Source organism: Aythya marila (genome assembly GCF_965140915.1).
Source record: "Aythya marila genome assembly, chromosome: 6".
In the NCBI taxonomy this organism is placed as follows: Eukaryota; Metazoa; Chordata; class Aves; order Anseriformes; family Anatidae; genus Aythya; species Aythya marila.
The window spans coordinates 20,036,821-20,059,962 of NC_139047.1; the positions used below are offsets into that span (position 1 = coordinate 20,036,821).

The window sequence follows — 23,142 nt, forward strand, 5'->3', positions numbered from 1 at the left end:
ATATTGTGCTGCAGAAACTGAGGATACTGCCATTTCTTAGGATCTTAACTTAAATTTAAGCCAGCTTGAGATCCTTTGAATGTGAATAATATCTAGTCTTCTCAGGTGCTGAGTAACCACTGCTTTTACTGACTTACAGTAACATTACCTTTACGTACACATAGAGAAAGAAACCTATTATTGACTTTGTGGTTTATTGTTTAATTTTGCTGTATTGTAGCTGAATGGAATTGAGTACAGAGTGCATGTAAAAAGGTGTCTCTTCCAGGGAAGGCTGAATATCATTGTGTTGTGACTTATCCTGGCAGGCAGCTAAGCACCACACAGCTGTTCTCTCGCTCCCCCCACCACAGAGGCATAGGGGAGACAACTGGAAAAAAAAAAAAGGGGGGGGGGGGGAGGGGTAAGAACTTGTGGCTTGAGATAAAGACAGTTTAATAGGACAGTAAAGGAAGGGATAATAATAGTAGTAATGATAACAATAATGATAAAAGAATATACAAAGCAAGTGAAGCACAATGCAATTGCTCACCACCTGCCGACTGATGCCCAGCCAGACCCTGAGCAGCAGCCTCCCCAGCCAACTCCCCCAGTTTTATTGTTCAGCACAACATCACATGGTGTGGGATGTCCCTTTGGCCAGTCTGGGCCACCTGTCCTGGTTGTGTCCCCTCCCAGCTCCTGGTGCACCCCCAGCCTGCTTGTTGGCAGGGCAGCACAGGAAGCTGAGAGTCAGTCCTTGGCTGTGAGTGAGCATTGTTCTGCAACAACTAAAACATCAGCGTGTTACCAACATTACTCTCATCCTAAATCCAAAACACAGCACCATACCAGCTACTAGGAAGATAATTAACTCTATCCCAGCCAGGACCCATTGTGGCTTCAAGACATTGAGCAGCACAGTGTACTTTACCATAGCTGATAAAAAATTACCAAGAATATCATAAAAGGAATGAGAATGTTGGATTTGGGGGAAAAGGAATAAAAGGTCAATATTTAAGCATTCACAAAATAAAGAAGAAAAATCTTCATTTTTTTCTCGTAGAAGAAATTCTCTAATCATAAAATGAGAAGCCCTTGATCAATAAATTTAGTTCTGAAGATAGGAAATATATTGTAAGATTTTTTGTTGCCATGAATTACTGGGGAGTGAAACTGATTTGTCTGAGTAAGAGATTAGAATTGGATCTAGAGGATTGAAATGCCTGAATTTTTGTCCTACAATAGAAAGATTAAAGGTTTATTAGATTAGATCAAAGAATATGAGAATGGAATTGCATTTGTTGAAGTCTGTTGTCCTTTTGTACCAGTTTTCTGACATTCATGCTCTATTCTTTGATCTCTTTAGTAATGTTTTTTAGTGTCATAATTGTGAATTTATTAAATATCATTTTTTGAGTTTATTTTCCAAATACATATTTTTAAATGAAAAGAAATTTTAAGAAAAACAATCATTCTAAAATAACACCTCATATACACTTAGCCCAAATTTACCTTGGGAATTGCAAAGCTGGTTATTTCTTACATTTAGTCCCAGCTTACTCTGCACTTGGTTTCAACATGGTCTATACAACACCTGCCACAGTAGAATAAATGCTAATTAGGGCCTTTAGGTGCTAGTATACAACGTATAACTAATAATAGTATTATGAAACTGTAAAAAGAAATATTTTTGAACAGATGGTCTGAAAGCCCTGATTAGAATAATTCAAGAAGGTTTATATATTTCTAGATAATCATCCAAACTTCTGAAATCTGATTTTTCCAGTGACATGAACAAGCACATCTTTTGAGGTTCTTCTATCACCAGCAGTAATTTTCTGCTTTTGCAAACTTGCACGAACTAATCAAATAGAAATAAGAAGGGTCTTGCTCCTGTTCTCATTGACTTCATTTGGAGTCTGGCATTGACTTGGAAAGAATCATTACTGAATGGAAAATGAATACATTAAATAGACTGTACAATCAGCTGCAGTTTTGACTTGAAATTTCCTTGGAATTTTCACTGTCATTTTTATTGTTAACTTTTTCCTTAACCTAGTTGCTAAAACAATTCAGTGCTTCATGGGATAGATTCTTACCTTACCTTGTTCTACGCTTGGGTAACTTAATTGTCTGGAAGAATATTACAAGACCGAATCACTAGAATTTTCTGTATTTGAAAGATTCATCAAGTAATTTGTGTAAGTAAAATTAAATTAGAAAAATATTCAAAATTATCAGTAAGTTTCAAGAGCATATTCAAATAAAAGACAAAACAGAACAAATGTTTATTTGGAGTAGCCTCATAGAAATTGTGTTCTTTGCATCAAAGAATTGAACTGAGAGTCCTAAGCAGAAGCACTTATGTAAGTGAAATCAGCATCTCCTATGCTAATTGAGAAGTTAACTTTCTAAAGCTCTTCTTCCACATTGTTCCCTTTTCCACTGTTTGTTGAACTGTGTTATATGATCCATGACTCAGATCCTGACAATGTAGACGTCAATGATAGAAGTGCACTGACTTCCCCAGGGCCAGAATTTTTATTAGTATATTTATATTTTAAATATTTATCTTATACGCATGTCAACTTCAGAGCCTCCTGGCATCTCTGTTAACTTAAAATTTGCTCTGGTAAGCTTAATGTCACAGAAACCACTATACTCTTTCTAGTCTCAAACATTGAACTGCATGCACTATTTTGTCCTAATTCTGTTCAGATAATATGTTTTCAACAGACTTTATCATCGTTTATTTTACACCACCCTTTTCCCTCCCCTGTTTGCTTGTCCATGTCACTCCTTGGTTCCTTCTCCCTTTCTGTTGTTGTGGTTGTTTGTGGTTGGTTGGTTGGTGTGTATGTGTATCAATTTTCCTCCTGTCTACTGGACGTTATTTACTGGGGAAGTGGGCGAAGATGTACATACTTCTCAGTGACTCTCTGAAGTCAGTATTTTGATTAATTCCTCTTTATTGATGAATTCCCCTCCTCTCTTCCTGTAACTCTGGAGATGTTCAGATGAGACAGTTACTGCGTTATATCTGCAGCCCAGTCCAGCTGTAAGCAGGAGACTTGTAATTGGATGTCTGTGCTACCTGTCATACCAACTTGGTGCTTGATACGGAGGAAATTAAACCTTCTTTTCATCCCTTAACTGTTGCATCTTGCCCATCAAAAATTGGGAGAACAGCAATGCAACTGGCATTCAAAATCGTCTTTACCAGTAAAGACCAAAAATCTCTATACTTTTAAAGAAATTATAACTCACAAGTGACTATTTTTGTTATGACCATAAAAATTCGAATTCTCCAGATAAACACACATGTAATTAGAATGATTACCATACAACAATAAACCACTGGTACTATTATAAGACCATAAACTGTTATTCAATATACTATAAAATTTGAAATCTAATTGAAAGTGCTAGTTTAGCATAATTCCCAGAAGCCATCATTCTTTAATATTGTGAAATGAATGAGGATTTTGTGGAGCTATTAATTGTTACTGACAAGCAATAACCACTGGAATGAAGCTCCAATTATCAGCAGTAATTAATCACATTTACTGTCATCTGTGATGTCAAAAAAAATCAATAATATTCTAAACAGCAAAAAGGAATTTATATCTCATGTTTTAACTCATTTCATGTAAATCAGATGGTCCTTTCATGGGCTAGCAAGGAATTACAAAAGTGCTATTTTCATTCTATGAACAATGTTCAGTCTTGTAATATTTTCCAATTTAAAAATGTTCTCCTACTTTATTCTGTTTTGATGGAGCCTTAGATACCTTGGAGGTTTATACAGTTAAGTACAATTTATAATATCATTTGTTACTAGCACGATGTTATTGCAGACACATGGCTTTAAAAATTAGAAATTATAAAGATCATCTGAGCATGTAGTTCACTAGCCTGTTCCAGGAAAGTACTTAATGGTACTTTAAGCGAGCAAGACTGAGCAGGAGATGAAGTGTTCTTGGAGATGGAGGTGTACATAAGGTTGGTAGAACCTTCAATGGTGGTACCTGAGCATTCATATAGAAGGAACTCAACTCAGAAAGCACACCTCATTCTATACCTTAAATCTTGTCCTGTTGTTTGCTTCAAATAATATATATATATATTATTATTATAATATATATATATATTAATATATATATATATTATTTGAAGCAAACAACAGGACAAGATTTATATATATATATTAATATATATATTAATATATATATATATATTATTATTATTTATTTTTAGGAACCTCCACAGTACATTAAAACATACATATACATCTTTGAGAACAAAAGGATAGAAAACATTTCAGTACCTTCAATAGTGATCTGATGGCCCAAACGTGCAGTGTAGACATCACACTTAAAAAGCCATGTTTGCAAAATGGAATCTGCTAACTGTACTGCTGAAAATTCCTGATAGTACAAATTGTATTGTTGGACCACAGGGGCATATCATGATCCTTATTCTCAAATGATGTTATGTTTTTTTTTCTGGAGCACAGCAAATCCAGGTCATGTTGAGTGATCAGGATTTGAGATGTAGCCAGTCATTTACCTTAAGAGACTATCAGCTAGCAATTGATGGCATAAAAAGACTCAAGTTTAGAATAGCATGAAAACAACAGTCTAGAATCTGTTGTGAATAAGTTCATTTAGAAAGAGCAGTGACATCCTAAACAAATTGTCCATTATACTGTGTTGTTCACTTATGGTTTCATCCACTTCTCACAATCCATCAAAGATACAAGTCCTCTAACATGAATCAGCAGAGCAGGAACAACATCTGTTCATAATGTACTGCAAATATCCAGCAGAGCATCTTTTTGGAAGAAGCATATGAGGATTTGACAGTTGAATACATATCAAAAGTAACCCTAAAATAGATATAGAGATTGTATTTAGCTAGATCTTGGGCACCTCCTAAAAACAAGGCAGATGCAAGATGCAGTCTTTCCAAGTTTTCAAGTAAAGGCGTAGTTATGAATTTCACTATATGAGTGCCCCTGGAAGTAAAATTTAGAGGTTGACTATACTAACGATTGTATTATTCCAGTTTATATAACCAGCGTTCATTTTTTTTTAAATACTGCATTGTCACCAACACCTGGGGGCATAGCTGACAGCACAGTTTTATAAAGTGTAATATACTACTTAAACAGGTCATGTCTTTAAGATTCTGTCCTCTCTGAAATTCTCTTAAGACTTTTTCACCATTCATCCCTTGTTTTTTTTAAGAACTGTGGTTAGATAAAAATACGTATGGTTTCCCTGCTGAATGTAATTCAACATTCTTCCTCTGAAGCATAGCAAATTTTTGGCCTGTCTGCATTTTCTTAAACTAATTGAAGACTTTGAAAGTGTACACATGTAATATAATCAACATTATACTGTAACATTGTCATGATCAATTAATCAAAAAATAAATAAATTTAACTGGTTAAATGAATTGAACCAGCAGAAAAAAAAATTGCATATTATGAGAAAACTTTGGAATGTAATTCTTTTATTGAGTTGAATGCTTCCATTTATTAATGGAAAAGAAAACTCTCCCAGTTATTAATTTTTGATGTTTTCCCGAGTTTTCAACGTGGAACTTAATAGTGAGTTGGTTTATTAAAAAATAATAGCAGTAGTAATTGCTCTTTTATGGTAAGATTTTAAGTTGAAGAACTCATATTTACTTTCCATTTCTGATATTTAATTAAATATTTCTATTTTTTTCAGAAGAAATTACTAAGTATTTCAAAAAAGTTATTTTTCCATTACCATCTTAAAACTCCTACGCTGAAAATTTATCATGAAATAACACATTCATTTATGCTTGTTGTCAAGGTAACAGAGATTATCAGAATAACAGAAATAAAAGTATTTTAAATTCTCAGTTTATTAGGATAAGGTAAACACTAATTCTGTCAAACACTAGTTATCTTTCCTGAGTATGGAATTGAATACATTCTAATAAGGAAAAAATATAGAAACACTATTCTCCTCTTGTAACACTGCATAGCTCTCCTGTAAAGAATATAATGGTAGATATGTTTGGTAATTCAGTAACTATGTTTACAAGATAAGAGTCTTCCAACTTGAACTGTCAGTTAACACATATTCAGGATTCCTGCTGACTTAGCAGCAAAGAATGCTTTGGAGTCCAATAGTGAGAACTAGCTCCCTCCCTCCTTCTGTCCCTTCCTGTTCTTATCTCTCGCTTAATAATGGCCCTTAGTTACTGACATCAGTCAGTCATTTTTACATCAACCTGTTTTGTTGACCAAAACAGAAGATTATGTATAGATTAAGTATGAGTGGCACTCAGGCTGAAAGTGTGAAAACTTCATAGGTTTCGGTAACACAGTGGAAAATGTGTCCTGAGTTGGTGTTAGCATTAGCTGAGAAATGGAAATGTATGCACTAATTTGCACGGCAATTGCAGCTCAGCCTCACCTGCCAGCCTCATCTATTCATTGAACTGGGAGGCTGTGGTATCTTTAAATGACATTGAGTCACTTGGATGACTTATTTAAAAAGTTATCTTCCTAAAAGCTGGTAAAAGCTAACAGGAAATCTAAATACATAATACATAATAGGAAATATTAAGAGTTACTAGAATTTCTCTGATTTATTACTGTTAAAGATCTGGCTAAAAAGAACTCTCTTCTACTTTTTGGCTGCTCAAACTGAACACTTGAATAGATGATAGCTTTGAAGATGCCATCTGAAGTATTGCACAATTAGCATAAATAATTTTAAAGTATTCTGCTTCTGTAACAGATCTTGAAATGCTGCATCTAATGGCCTATGGTATTTGGAGACAAACTATTCCAAAAAACTGCAAGCCTGTGAATTTCTGTGATTTGGTATCAGAAAATTTGTCTTTTAAAATTGAAGTAATGACTGAATAATAGCTTGCAGTGAATGATACGACCTTGGTTGGAATTTGCTTCAGAGTCAGACTATACCTCCAAAGATGGCCCTGGAGGGCAGGAGGGGTGAAGCTCAATTTACTGGCATGGGAAGAATTGAATTTACAGGCAGAATCTGAAATATAATGTTTTATTGCGCCTACTTGCCTGAAATTTTGCATGAGTTCTGGATATGTTGAGAACAATTTGCTTCCGACTTCTGAAATATGTTCTGCCTTTCGAAGTCTGGGGTCTGCAGATTTTGTTTGGGGATTTTTTAGGCCCTATGAACAGCTCACTTATCCTGATATCAGACTGCCACAATTCATGTAGGAATCCTTTACTGTAATTGTTTTCACCAAACACTACCCTCCAGCCCACACAATGCAAATGTGTGTTCTAATAATTCAAATAATTCATTTGATGATTTTATTATAGTTGTGCATGTGGAATCTCATTCTTAAAGACTACCAATCTAGTATTTTATTCAGCCTACCCCAGAAAATCTGTTGTAAAACTGTATCATGGTAATGTGTATAGCATTACACATAGCATTTGCTGACTTTGGAGTCAACCTTCTTTGGGGTTGTCTGTAGGCTTCTACATATGGTATCTGGCAAATTCTTCCTGTGTAAATATTCCTGATAAGAGTTTATTACTTTCCAGTAGCTGGAGAGCAGTATAACACACATTTAGCTCTTGTATTTAGTTCCACCTCCATTTCAGTTACAGACCTTATTGCTACAATTAAGAACTATAGAATTTCTGCATATTATTCTATATACCTCGAGTGTGCTCTAGTCTCCTTTCCCTTTTATTGCACTCCCCAAGGTAATACAAAATAATAATATGCCATATGGCAAATGGAACCAGCTGAAACACCACACAGCGTCTTTGATCTTGTACATTTTACAATATGACATTCCCAAGTTTGTAACTGATGAATATTGCATCTCCTAGAAACTCCAGCTGTATTATGCTGCTTCTCCCATTAGAGGCATCCTTACTGATACTCTGAACCTTTTTATTTTTTTTTTTTCTATTAATGCAGCAGCTGTCATTTTGCAGAAATCAACAACATACAGAGGAACTGGCAGAATACGTGGTAATCTTACCAAAGTGCAAAAAGTGCAACATGTTAGCATGAACAAAATATTTGCAAAACCATGAACTGTGCTACATTTAAGTGCTATGATGTAACTAATAATAATGATTTTTTAATATATATTTTTTTCAGTTTGAGAGGCTTAACTGGGAACTGGGCTTCCTCCCTCCCTCCCTCCCTCCCTGCCTGCCTTCCTTCCCTCCTTCCTTCCTTCCTTCCTTCCTTCCTTCCTTCCTTCCTTCCTTCCTTCCTTCCTTCCTTCCTTCCTTCCTTCCTTCCTTCCTTTTTCTTTCTTTCTTTCTTTCTTTCTTGTCTCCTACAAGGCCAAACTACAAGGAATTCTATTTTGAGCATATATACTGAACTCGTGATAAGCTGATGGTGCTACTCAGGAACGTGAAGCCCTGTACAGAGCCATTCTTAACAGCTGATGGGTTGGTGTATCGGGCCTCTCATTAGCTTTAGTTTTGCGAGTGGAAGGGTGAGGCGCAGATAAGATGGACAGACAAATGATGGATATGTAGTGTTTAGTTGTGAGCATTTCTTCTTAACTCCTACTTGTGGAAAATGTAATTTCATCCAAATAAGCTATATCTAAAAACTGAAGAGAGTGTTTCTGTCACAAACAACGGAAAGGCCTTGTGCAGCCTGCAGTTACCTTAGTTCCCCAGCTTGTTTCAGGCTGTAGAGAAGGTACTTTCTCTGTCACATTTACTTCTACCACTGTGTCACTACAAGTGGTAAAACAACTTTTTGCTAAATTAAGGGAGCAGAGGAGGAAAGGGTGAATTGTTGCTCGCTGTTTGTCCAGCTTTGCTGCTGTGTAAATATATTTTTTACTCTCCTTTATTCAGGCTTAGGAACTAAAAACATGTGCCAGCTCTAAATGAACTCTTTATGTGTCACCAGTGTCAGAAAGCAGAGGCAGGTTATAACACACCTGCTCATCTGCAGTGTGTGTACATGTAATGCCCAAAGAGCTCAGTATTAGGATAGCGTAATTTAAGGTTTTAGAACTTGGAACTGACTGCTTGAGAAAGAATAGGAACACATAGCACAACTCTCTTTTATTTCTTTGTACAAATATTACTCATTTGGTTTTCTATATCAAATAGTAACGTGTTTTGTTTTGTTTTGTTTTGTTTTTTAACAAAACAAAATGGATTATACTGCATGGATTTTATTTAACAAACAAATAAATAAATAAAATACTACGATGGCAAGTATTTGCATTGTGGGTTGTGGCAACTTTGTTCAAAAAGAAAATTTATTGTCTGGGTGGGAGTAAGAAGGATATGTGTATGTTTATACATATATCCATAGGCACATACAGTAGTTATTCTCAAAAATATTAGAAAGGACAAAATAGGCAAATCTATTTCAAATGGTTCTTTGTACAACTTGCACATTGTAGGGAATCACCTGTGTTCCTTACCTGATTCTTCAGAAACTTCTCTGTCTTTTCATCCTTAATTTCTCTTTCTTGCTGATCTGCATCACATCCACTGCCATTCTCCACAGATTGCTTGTCTCTTTGTCATGTATTAAACCCGTGCAGACTGTATATTGGTAAACCTGCATTGACAAACATCTGTGAGTTACCTATGGGTAAATGAAAGACTTGATTTTATTACTCACCTGTCTTCCACGAAAATAAAGACAAAGCAATGAGAAACCTGTGACAAGTTCTGATGTAATAACAAGTTTTTACATATGAATACTACTGTATTCTTTATATTGATAATAACTTAAATCCATGCGCAGAATCTGTTCATATCATTTATTTTTTGGAAAAAATGTGGCAACAAGAATACATAAATATATTGTAAATGTCTAGCAGTTTGTTCTCTGTAAGTCCAAGCAACACCTTCATAGCATTTGTCTGTTTACTTTCAGGGCTAGTCTGGAAGATTACAAGGTACCTTATCCAAGGCACCTCTGCAGGGTTCATTGATTTTCATATAATTCTGCTCAGGCTTGCAAGAACTATCCTTAGGTAGTTTGTTTCCTTTATTATTATTTTATTATTATTATTATTATTATTATTATTACTATTATTATTTTCCCCTCTAGAAGTTATTTCCTAGGTTTTCCCCAGTTCCTAACAATAATTCCATTTTTTTGTACCTCTAATCCCCACCTTTGCTTTTGGACAATCATTCCATTTGTAAATTCAGATCGTATTGTTCTATTTTATGAACTTTGTTATTCTCATTTCTAATTCTCTGACTTCCTTAATTAAATCCAAGATACTTATAAACACCTGTGTGGGGAATTTGATCACAATTATTTGAAATGACATTTTTGTCATAGAAGTATGAGAAATAATTAACTCTCCTGGGATGTTTAATAAAAAGTAAAATGTGGGAATATACAGTGTTGCCACAGAATTTTAATTGAATTAAACTGCAGCATCATGAATTAAACTTAGAACATCTTTTAAACTAAATTGAGAACATCTTTTCTAAATTGAGGATCATATCTTTGAAGTAATTTCTATATTTATGGTGAATTTGTTTTCTTGAAAACCACAGAAGTATTTGTTGGCCCTTTTTAGGTAAAGTTTATCCAAGTACAAAGACAAAAAGCATATAAATACTTAAAATAACTCCCTTTAAGTGACAAAAATGGTTGTACCCTTTATGTATTAAGCGTTCCATCTGAAAGACTGCACAAGCCTCTAAATAAGCCTGCCTGCACTAAGCCTGGCCTTCTGAGACTTGGAGACACACAGGTACAATGAGGTGGACAAAACCCTGCATCAAAGATGAACTTACATAGGCTGAAGAGAGCAAAATTTGGCCCCATGATTCCCTTTGTCTTATGGCCAAAAAGCTTTACATGCAATAAACACCATCATCAGAACTCACTTAGGATAGGTAATGTGCCTGTGCATCATTTATTTCAGAGTTCTGTGATTAATCACATCTTAACTTTAACACGTAATATGCATTTTCTTAGAGCACAACACATTTTATTAAGGTGTCCAGCTTTCCACAGGGAAGATATTAAATAAAAATTGTTCATTATTTGCCTGGAAATGCATGCAATATACCAAATACCATGTTTTCTGTGATTAGTTTGCAGGAACCATCTGTCATGTCCCCACCCCCACAGCACTGAGGAAGACAGATACTGAAGGTGAGCAGAACATTTACTTTTGACAATAAAACCACCTCTTGCCATTACTTTTAGCTAGTGTTAAGGTAAACATTAAACATGCTGGAGAAGGTGGCTATCTATTGTGACTCTAGAGCAGTGGGACCAACTATGATTACTTGTGACAGCAAACCTCTTAAAACTCCCGAGGAAAATTGCTTTATAGTTCAAGTCAGGGGGCATGTGCAAATATACTTCCAGGTGGGAGCCGGAACCAAGAAGCAGAAACTTTAGGCTCAAAAAGTTTCAGGATGAGTTCAGTATGAATTTTACCCTTCTCCTTCCTTCCTTTTGGTAGAAAATTATATTGGAAGAGAGAGCAATTTTTCTCTAATGATAAAACAAGATTCTTAAATTAAGCACAGCAGGTAGAAATATCCGGCACAGATTTAAAAAGATATTTCATATTCATATGTTGAACAGTTTTCCAGTGCTGACAGCTAACTATTCCAAGTGGAAAGGGTATATGCTCTGCTGTTGTTCATTCTCTGCCAATTTCCCTTCTTAAAACTCTGGCACCAAATTCTGGGGTCTGTGTACTCTAATCTATGTTATTCTTACCATTATCCATAGGACTAAGAAAGTATTTAACGAGCTAAATCATCTTGGCTTTGAATTCAATTGCAGCAAATAAGTATACTCTCCAAAATTTTTGAGAAAGGGAAAATTGATATTTCTTCACCATCAACATATTCATCCCTTGTTACCTCCTCTCATATTTGCACAACGAGAGCACTCTGCTATGGTATGAATGTACCTAGAGCATATTTCAGGAGCAAAACATAAACACTGGCAGCAAAGGGCGCTTTATGCAAATGCATTTTCTGAGTGATGGTTCTGCCTCCCTGATGATTCTGGCAAGACATAGTAATTTGGGAAAATAACTGGAGTGACCTACCCTTCAGTTCTTTTCTCCAGGGTGCGTACATCCCCTTGCAAATAGGATTATGACAAAATAAAAGGTTCATTTGGGTGTGAGCATCTTTTAAGATACAGTCAATATATCACTGTAGAAAATAGTAGAGATAAAGCAGAGCTATAAAAAATACCTTTAGGAAGAGAAAACAGACCATCATGCCTAACTTTATATTGCATTCATTTTCCTTTTACAGCCCACCTGTCAGTCCTGTTATCCTCGTCTAGAAAAGAATTTACAGTAAGTCTCTGCTTCAATCAGTTTCCATGGTAACTTGGTCCTGTTTTTAAACCTTTACATAAAAATGGCTTGGTTAAAATGATAATGCTGGAATGCTTGCCCATACCTGAACTACACCTTTTCCATTACTCAACAGTATTCAATTTGGGGTGTCCCTTTGTCTGCTCCAGTTCCTTTAGCTCCTACACCACCGTCTCACTAACCAAATCAGATCAGATTCTTTACCATCTGGCTATCTCACTTTTCAGAGACACACAGGGTTTGGGGTACTGACACACAGCATGCTGTGAAGTACAGAGTAAAGTATGTTAGGGGCTGGATTCTTGAGTTCACTGGGGGTGGTCCCTCTGGGTGCAGTAACAATACTACACCCAGTATTCTACCTGGCCGAAAGCTCCAGGTAGAGCTTTAAAAAAGCTCTTTAAAAAAATGTTAAAAAAATTAAAAAATGAACCAGAAGAGGCAGAAGGGCCCCCACCTAAGAAAACACTTTTCACAAAGAAAAAAAAAAAAAATCCCCTTCCATGAAGATCAAGGGGAAATAAAAGTTCAGAAAAGCAAACTAAAATTTTATTTGATGCTAAGAATCTCTTGGTACTGTTCTATCACTGTGAATATGTGCATTTAATTCAACTTTTTGTTATCCTATATCCTACTGTCAATCTTTTCTTATGCACTTGTAATTTCTGATTCTCTGCCCCACTTTGACTTTGACTGTGACAATATTTTTCATAACTGTGATTACTGGTTTATATTGTCTTAAATCTGATCTAGGAAAAATCTTTTTTTTTCTTTCTTTTTTTTTTTTTTAATGTAACATAAGCACTTCAGAGATAACACAAATTACAGTTACAGAGAAATCCTAAGAGAATTTCTAAGGTGGATCCAATAGAGCTCTTCAGCAATTGCCCTGAAAACTTGCTGCATTTTGTAAAAGATGACGCCTTCCCTGTGGAACCAAAAGCTCTTAAAATTCTATACTAGGTCTGCTCTTCTGAGTTGTGTCAGGTACCTTACTATTTGTATGGGAAAATTTTTATTCTGTAAGAGACACAAATAGAATTTATGAAAAATAATTTTTCACTGCTCTATCTGCCAGGCAGACATGCCAAAAGCTGCTGAATGTAGGTGTACACCAATTAATTTACAACTGAGGTTGTCCAGACAAAGACCTGATAAAGATTTTTGCAGATTTTAAAACCTGATAAAGGTTTTGCAATGGGGCAAAGAGATACTATTTTCTTGTGATAAATAATTGTGCAACTGGTGCCTATTAGGTGTTTTAAATATCAGAAACAAGTCCAAGTTTGCACTGTTTCATAGTTTAGCTAGTATGAGATCTTACCCTTAGCCATACACAGAAGGGCAGTACTCAGTGATTTTTCCCTCTCATGTCTTTTTCTCATTTCTCAATAGCATTATTATGCAAGGTATATGTGTACTATATCCTTTATAGGAGTTTACATTTGTATAGACTTGATGGTCATGTACTGGTTTATCTAGATAATATGAACACCCTGAAATTCAGTTACAATTTAAAAGGAAAACGTCAGTATCCTTGATCTAAACCAGATGATCTGGGTCTTCTAGAAGCTAGATTTAGACCTGCATCTCTCCTTGCAAAGCAACTTGAAAAAAAACAAGCATTTTTTTTCTCCTCTTTGTAGGACATTTTTAACTAGCAGCTCATTTACCCCCAATGTCCTAACACTGTCCTATAGACATTAATTTCTGAGCACAGGGCATTGTCAAATCAGGGGATCATAAATCCACTGCATTCCCCTCATCAGTCTTGGCAGTAGCATCTTCACAGTACTCCTGCGTGTCAGTAAAGTATGACCTTCTCTCACTGATTCGTGTGGATTAGGCTTAATTGATCTATGTTTTTCCAATGGGCATTTTAACTTTCACACAGTAATTTTTTCAATAACTGATGTCCGACCAACTGGTCCCCAGTTTCCAGATGAAAGAATAACATCTGATGCTTTATCAACTGAAAAAATTGAACTTCCTTATTTTTAATGCTTTTATAATCTTTTTTTTATTTTTAGCATCTTTTAAATCGATTAAAAATTAAATGTTTACCATTTTTTAAAAATTCTATTCACAATCTTTTGTATAAAAATGGAGACTGACTCTGATACCATTGTTGAATTATTGACTCCATTCTGACGCCAATCTGTGCTCCAGAAATACAGTAGTTTGGTGTGAAAACTGATTATACTATTTGGCAGCTTGAAATGGGAAATTTGTCAGGCCTGGTCTTTAATACAGTTCTCACTGTGTTTAATTAACCTGCTAATTACTGTGTAGTGCAACAGGCTAAATTTTATTTTGTGCTGAATATTGTTCGTATGTACAGCAGATCAACTGTTAGTTGCAGAGCTATCTCTGTATTGTTTGATATTTCTGCCACTTCTTAAACAGATTATAAAGTGCTGTTGAATTATGTGGGGATAGAGGGAGGGGTGTATTTCTTAATTTTTGGCTCAGCATTTTGGTTCATACTATTTCTAGAAATTCTTGATTCTTAAATCTTGCAATAGTTATTACTGTGTATTTGAGAAATATCACTGTCTATTACTTATTTAGTTTCTTGCTGGTAGGAATTCCAAATAGTTAATTTCTATGCCTTAAATAATTGTGTGTGTGTGTGTTTTTCCTGTATAGTTATGACTTCCCTCACATACTGTTCTATATGAGATTTTATTTTTTTTTAAATCTGCATTCAATTAATATAGCCTAATTTGTTATCTGTTTTCCCCCTTATTGTGCTTTCTGAAGACATATATCATAACTTGAAAGCCAGTTATATTGTCATTAAAGTAGAATGAACATGTTTGGATATAATAATAAATAGCTCAAATATTCACACATCTGTGAGCCCTCATGTTAGAAATTTCAGAAATTTCTGCTGCTGCAGGCCAATTGGGCTATATAAACAAGTATTTAAAAGGAGTCAGTAGCTTGTAAGAAGTTTACTGAGCATGCATTACCTGTGTGCTGCCATCGTGGTATATGTTTTTTGAATTGGATGATCTTTGCAATGGTAATTTGAACCTTAATCTTCCTCTCTGCCTAGTCCCTTTGGTCCTGGTATCTCCCACACGATGGTGCATCTCCCAAACACCACATTATGTCCTAAACTTATTTTCAAGCTGTTTCTCTATCTGACTGTTTTCTGCTTATCCAAAATCTCCCCTCTCCCTTGTTACACTAGGGAATTCATGTTTTGAAGTGTGTTCCACAGAAAGAGAGAACAGAGGAATGCCTCTGTCAAAGTTACAGGAGAAGAACAAAAAGTATGCACCGAGAGAGGCTGGAGAGTGTGAAGGAAGGAAAGAGCAGTGCTTTGTTACTGCTCTCTGCCTGGCTGTCCTACTCACAGGAGGAAGTTCAAAAACAAATTAATTAGGATCATGAAAGTTGATTGTTGTCCATGTTTACAAGGAGAAGGGCACAGAAGGCCTTCTCTCTGTGGTTTGTTAGAATCAGAACCACAGTGTGTGAATAGTCTTACAACCTTTCCCTTCTACTCTTCTGCATCCAGCCCTCCTGACAGAAACACTCACTTATCTGGCAGTAAAACATGTATAAAAAGCTCCTGATCTTTATTGTGGTGAGATGAGAATTATTTTATAACGATGCATTATAGGAAAGAGCAAATGGATGCAATGGGCAGAAGAGCTAAGATCTCAAACCAAGCCTTCAGGCTCACTTCAGAGACCACCAAACCCTGTTCTCTTCTGGAAGGCTAAAAGGTTGCAAGGAAGTTAATTTCAAACTAATGTCATATCCACTCGATTTAATTAAGAGACTGTTGTCTCCAGAAACTCTTGTGATCATAATTGACTTGTGAGATTAATCTAATCAATATCTTTTTTTTTTTTTTTCCTTTTTTTTTTTTTTTTAGTAGAACTATTTAAAAAAACACACATTCAGATCACTTCACAGTTAATTAAAAAAGTTCCACTTTATTTGGAAAATAACCAGTACCAGTGAAAATAGTAAGCAGAAACATAATGTTTTCTTATCACCTAATAGCACTGAATAAGTAGGTATATGTGTACTTCAAAATGAGTTGGCTGTCTTGAAGTGACACAGACAGGGGTTGCTGCATTAGGCAGTGAGTTCAGCCAGTGAGTAGGTCTCAAGGAAATTCAGGTTCCTCACATGGCTTCTGGGCTACTCCCTCATCTATAAAATGGGACACCATGAGACTTTCTTTGTGCGATGGTCATGAATGCATTCCAGACTCTGTGATTCCCAGCTGTTGCAGGGAGCATGTTGCAATGTTTTTAAGTACTTAAACAAGAAATAGAAAATAAATCATGCCTATTTTCTGGTCAACAGCCAGAAAACTCAAAAATTTGCATCTTGCAATGTGATCTTTATAAAGATTTTCAGTGACAATACATAAAGGTGAATCTAGCTTAACGTGTCATTCTTAGAAGATATTTGTCAGTTCCGAGGTCACTCCATTTCTAGAAAGAAATACAAGCTTTCCATATTACTTTTAGAAGTATTGTATAAGCAATTCATTTTCATTTGTGTGCTGAGAATCTGGGTTATTGGGGGTTATTCATAAAATCCAAACTAGCTTGCTCAATTTTCCACCATCCACTGTGTAAGAAAATACAATTTGAAGGAAGCACAGAATCAGCCTGGGCTCTTGAGGATGTTTGACGGTTATATTTTATTTTATACAAGGAAAAGAATTAATCTTTTCTAAATTATAGGTGTGAAAACAATCAGCTGTGGAGGCGTGTGTCTTAAATAAGCTTTATAAATATAAGTGCTTTTGATTTCTAAAGATAATGTATGGAATAAGCCAGCTTCAACAAAAAAGCAGGGTTAATCATCAATGTAGCAACATCGGTACAAGCCGGGCATCATTCTAGAAAATGAGACAAATATTAATCTAATATAGAGAATACTATGAATTCCAAGGTTACGTGTGTCATAAATATGTGGTTGACTCACTGGCTTTGAACTCCTGAGTGCCTTATACATTAATTTCCTTCAAAACTAGAAGTAAAGCTCAATAGAAAATGGGTTTCATAATTTTTGCTAAGATTTTAGTTTGGTCAATATGAACACTTATTAGAAAAAGTATTTGGTGAATCTACCTAGAAAAATTTCTGAACTTGCCCACCAACTTTCTTTTTTTTCCCCAAAACACAAGTATAAAATCAAGACATATTTAAGACGATATAATAGAAGATAAAAAGAAGATAATATTTAGAATAATTTAGCTCTAAATGGGGAGGTTTATATTTATCATGAATTAAATTCTAATAGGCAAGCATATATATATATGTATTACAATTTTGTTTCAATAGTAGCATCAGCAGGACTTTTAATTAAATTTAATCAATTTTCTTTTTTCATTTTTGTCAATTTTGACTTGGAGGAATTGAAGTTGTAAGACAAATATTTTGGCTTAAGCAGCCTAATCATTCATGTGGGTTCAGCACCTTTATTTATCCATATTATTTATCCATAAAATTTACTAAAACAGTAATTTTTGAAGTCTTGAAAATGAAGCAGAATTAACCAACTTGGATTTACAAACAACTGAAATGAACCATTTCTTTGGATAAACAGGCTCTTTTTCATTTCTAAATGAAGGATGTAGTATTCTCAGCAATGCAAAAATGAGTTTGTTTTTTTTTTTAAAAAGTTCTCGGGATGGGAAGTAGAGAGAATGTTCACCCATCCTACAAATATAATATAAAAGCTCAGTCTTTTTAAGGTCACTTAAAGAAGAGACACTCTTCTCATTGCTATGAATTTCCCAGATAGCTGCCTAAGATCAATGATATTTGTGTAGTTTATTAGTCCTCACTAAACTTCAGCTCTTCAGTTGTAAAGTAATACAGTTTACTAACAATTGTGAGAAGAAAAATGAGGTATGGATATTTTAAAATCCAGAAGTGATAAAGACAAATTTTGAAGACAAATGGTGCTTTTCTTCACACATAATCATGAATGTTATTATTATTTTTTTATTATTTTTTCCTTGTTGGTTGGCTTTTCATCTATATAAATATTATTACACTGGGGTATCATTTTGTAACTGTTTTTTTTTTTTTTTTTTTTTTTTTTTGGTGTGTGTTTCACATGCCCAGATGATATAAATTAGCTACATTGACTTAACTGATGTAGTACAGATTTATATCCCCATGGAATGGGGAGCATATACAGTTAACATGGCATAGCATAAAAGCTTTCTCATTTAGCAGAGGCTATCTGTGTGCATGAGAATTTCAAATCACTTTTGAAGATTTTCACATTACTTTGTATGTTGGACCAAGGGTCTCGTAACTTAGTGGGGCTTTTGTCATTGTTCTGGAGCTAAAGGTGAGCAATCATATTACCCAATTTTAAGCTACTAGCTCAGATTGACGGGAGTTCAGTGTCTGTCATTTCTCTTTTAGAAACCAAAAGAATTCTGTAGATAGGCAGGAAAAGATCTGGATTCAAATTATTTTCTCAAGACAGTCTCAGTTGCCATCTTATTTGGCTGGAACAAATAGCCATGAATGTCTAACAGAGTAATATAGACTATTGAAAACATGATTATTATGTTTATCTGTAACTTCAAGGCACTAACAAATTCCAGCAAATACAAGCATGGAACCTGTCCAGAATACCTTTAAGTGTTCTGCAAAAGATTGTTCAGGCTTTTTTGGTTAACATGTATGGAAAGGCTTGCAAGAATTACGCATAAAGTTCAATGTAACCGAAAGTTCTTGTGGCAACAGAATTTGAACAAAAATCATTTGGGCATCTTTAGACAATGTTCATAAATTTCATGTACACTATTAAATAAAAGTAACAATGGGAGATCTAGGTCATTTAGTGTTCAGCCTTAAAAGGCATTGACCCTCTTTAATGTCCTGTTCCCAAGAGATAACAAAGCACCATGTGGGGTCCATGGCAGCATAAATGACAGTGCTTTACTGTCATTTTACATTTTACATACATTATGAAATCATTTTACATACATTATGAAATCTTAATCATTTGTATCTTTAGTCAGATTCAGAAACTTCTCTTTTCCTGCTCTGCCTTAGTTATCCTTGGTTAGAGAAACCTATCAAAGGATGTTTCCCTCATTAAAGAATCCGTTTTAAAATGTGAAAGTTTATTTACATGCTTTAATGAATGACTGATACAATTGTCTGAATAACTGTAATATAATTTTAGCTATGTTCATTTGTCTGACCTACACCCAGCCTTGGAAGATAATACGCTATCTCACTGAATAATCAGCTCCACTCCTATTTCATAAATTGGGGTCCTCTTCTCCTAGACAAAGGCATAAAAGGAAAAAAAAACAAAACACCATAAACAGGAATAAATGTATTCACTAAACATCTTTGATTGCAACAAAATTTAGTTCCATTGATCCAGCCTCGAGGTATTATGCAGATGGCATTGGATTATATAGCTTTTGCCTATATTGTGTATTTAAACTGACTTCAGAAAAGTTCAAGTAGTAGTTTGTCTATAGATACCACTTTTTCTTTTTTTTTTTTTACTGGATGATTACACAAAAGTTTAGAAAGGTAGATTTGATTTCTTCATGGTCCAAGTACAGAAAAGAAAGAACTATGTTAAGCTCTGTTTTGAAATTCAAATTCTGTTTATACTTAAGGTAAGAGACTATCTAGAGGCTAACATGGCTTGCATGAGCTTCAGATGATGAACCTACTTCATATTGCTCTCACCACACTGTATTGGTTAGTCATTATCTTTTAACAGTGCCTTTAACAATTAGGTAAAATAACATTTTATCTTTTTTTTTTTTCCTTTTTTTTTTTTTTTTCATACTTAGACAATCTTGAACAAACTAATCTTATTTTTCCTTTGTTTTTCATTATACTTGCCATATGGAACACGTACAGTAGAATTAATTTAAAACAAAAACAAAACAAAACACACTTTCAATCTCTATCCTTGACTAGATTCAGATGAAGTAATTCTTTCCCATCTTTACTCTTCCTCAAGGCCCAATGTCCATTATTGTTGAATGAGACACTATGGGTTTCTCACTGATAATGAAAAGAGGTTGTTAAAATTCAGTCAGGCGTTTTCCCACTCAGAAGCTGTTTTATCAGCTGATGTTTCCCTGAAGCATTAGACAGCTGATTGAGCAGTCCAGTCCAGTAAGGAGAAGACATCATTGAATATTCTGTCCAGAATGAAACAGTCAGATCTACTATTATTTTATTTTCCTTGAAAGACAGATTTCTGCCATGCATCTAAAGGTGAAGCACAGTTCAGATCACTACAAGCACTATTTCAGCCAATATATATAGTGCACCTTGGCAACGGAATACTTCTCACTAAAGAGTCATCCAGATAAATGTATGTTGAGATTCACCCTACACTGATATTATTTTTGGCTCCTGATGTGACAGAATATTCAGTATATTTAAAATATACTGAAATATATTTTATTCTTTTACTGTGCCTTTTGCTCCTGATCAGACTTTTGCAAACTGACTTGTGTTTGCTCCTTCAAAAAGCCCTGTTTACTATACTCAGTAAATGTTCTGTTGCTTAGGATAAAAATATGACCACATGAATGTATGATTGTAATCATATTCAGTTATTAAAATCCACAAGAATAGTCTAGCTTGACACAGTCTAGAATGATATCTCCTCAAGCTGTGAAATCTTACTGAAAACTTGCTTCAGAAATTACTACTGAGAAGCCGGATGTGCCTTTCCCTTTTGGACAATCTGGTCATAATTCAAAAAGAGCAGAAATATTAAAATGAGTAAGAAGTCCATAAAGTTCTTATTAGAAGCTACAGATGGGTAGATCTGGCACCTGTTCTGTTTACAGATCTGCACTGCCTTTAGATGTCTAGAATTTGGGGGTTAATACAGTGTTAGAAGTAGTAGAAATGTAAACTGAATAACAAAGACAAGAATGTATTTCTGATGGCAAAGGCTGGCTAATTTTGGAGATTTCTGCTCAAGAAACATATAAGAACTGTGTCTTGGGAGCATTTAGTAACAAGAAATTCCCACATGGAGAATACATAAATAGTATTCTTTCTTAATATTGCTTCCCCAAATTCAAAAAAATTCAGTTCCATGTTTTTAGCATTTCCCAAGGCCATACATTTCAGAAACTTTATATTTAAATATCTCTTTCCCAGAACTGTAATAATAGAAGATTTCATTAGCAACATTTAGGAGTTTTAAATTATTGCTGTAGAAACAGATACATTATAGTGCACAAAGGAAAGGACAGAATAGTTTTCCCCCACAGCAGATTCTCAGTGTATATTATATGATTCAGTGTATATTATATGATTCATACGGAGAGCAATCATGTAAATCATCTGTGTTTTTCTTTTTGAATAGATTTAAAGCTAGCTTTATTTCCAAATTAAGAAAATGTTATCAAGGTAATAGAAAAAATTCTCACTATCAAAAAACCTATGTTAATACATACTCTATATTATGCATATAAGCAACTCAATTTCAAAGGTAAAACGATTATTTTTTTGTTGAGAAATTTTGAGGAGTTGCTGTGAATTCTTGAAGAACTAAGAGTAGTCTTCCAGCGTGACATAAATATCTTATGATCATATTATTATTATTATTTTTAATTTCTGCACAGACTGGGTATTAAGAAAACTTCCCCTCTATTTCCCCTCTTTTAATCCTTCCATTCTACTTCATCTTACTTTGATCTGATTTCACATGACTGCTAGGTCTCAAACATTTAGTATGGACTCAGTCTTCTACCTCCCACTCAGTTTCATGAACCTTGGCCCTGGTGCTAGCACATCATGTATTTGTTGAGCATCTCCTCTCCTGATCCTGAACCATGCATGCTGGAGGCAGCGGATCAGATCAGTGGCAACTAGTTTTGCCCGCAGTGTATTGTGCGGGAACAGGATAGAGGCACCAGCATTGCATTTCAATGGGAAAAAGTGTTGCCAGCTGTGGAGAGGTTTGTACCTTCCAGCCATGGATTCTCTCTATGTAGAGAAGAGGGATGTTATTCCTCTGTAATCACTAACTTTACTGGTAAAATTTATGGAACAAAGGAGATCACTGTGTTGAATATGAGTCTTGGTTTTTAAGCTTTGCCAATATTATTTTAAAATTACATGCTCCCTGTTTAATGATCAGAATAATGTAAGACATTCTACTCACCAGTTACTCCGTTTTTATCCTGCCCATGATCTCTCCTGTCCTCCTGTGTACTGTGATTGCAGCTGGAGTAGCTTTGTGTTTGCCAGCTCAAACACTGATTATACATCTGCTGCAGAAAAGAACTTAATGTTGGATGCTGGAGCTATGTGGGAACCTATAACACAGGTGGTCAGTTCACAGAGCACACTGTGCTCTGTGTGGCCTTGACTAAAGTACTGCTTACCTCTCCCTGGGCTAAGTGATGCTGTGCTTAGATATGGTTGTGCAAACATGACCTCAGTAGTCAACATTTCAAAAGAAAAGAACCCCAAATTTGAAAATCTGAATGGTAATTTGTTGTGCCTCAGATGCTACCATGACGTTATCATATAGGGATTAAACGTATATTCCCTGGTAAAGTAGTAGTCAACTCTATAGTACTGTAGTAATGCATGTTCAAAGAAACATCTCAGATTATATTAATCCACAACTTCAGCATTTTGAAGCACTTTTTCCCTTAACCTCCCAGGCACAGCTCTCAGCCAGTGCAAATCCTTATGTTCTCCCAAGTGCAGGTTCACCAATGAACTTTAAGAAATCACATCCTGTCCATAACAGTATTGCAGCAGTGAGATAACAACCATGTGTACAGCTTATCAA

At 35.0% G+C, this 23,142-nt stretch overlaps 1 long non-coding RNA gene across 2 annotated transcripts; it reads right to left on the reverse strand.

Annotated features, from left to right (window-relative positions):
* Positions 1 to 183: 183 nt before the first annotated feature.
* LOC309879814 lies at positions 184 to 22,648 on the reverse strand. Of its 2 annotated transcripts, none has more exons than XR_014317847.1 (3): positions 22,504 to 22,648; positions 9,436 to 9,575; positions 184 to 370 (listed from the first exon to the last, which is right to left on the reverse strand). It is a non-coding gene; the product is annotated as an uncharacterized lncRNA (long non-coding RNA). The 2 variants fall into 2 exon arrangements; XR_014317848.1 differs by lacking the exon at positions 184 to 370 and adding an exon at positions 4,350 to 4,870.
* Between the last annotated feature and the right edge of the window lie 494 nt (positions 22,649 to 23,142).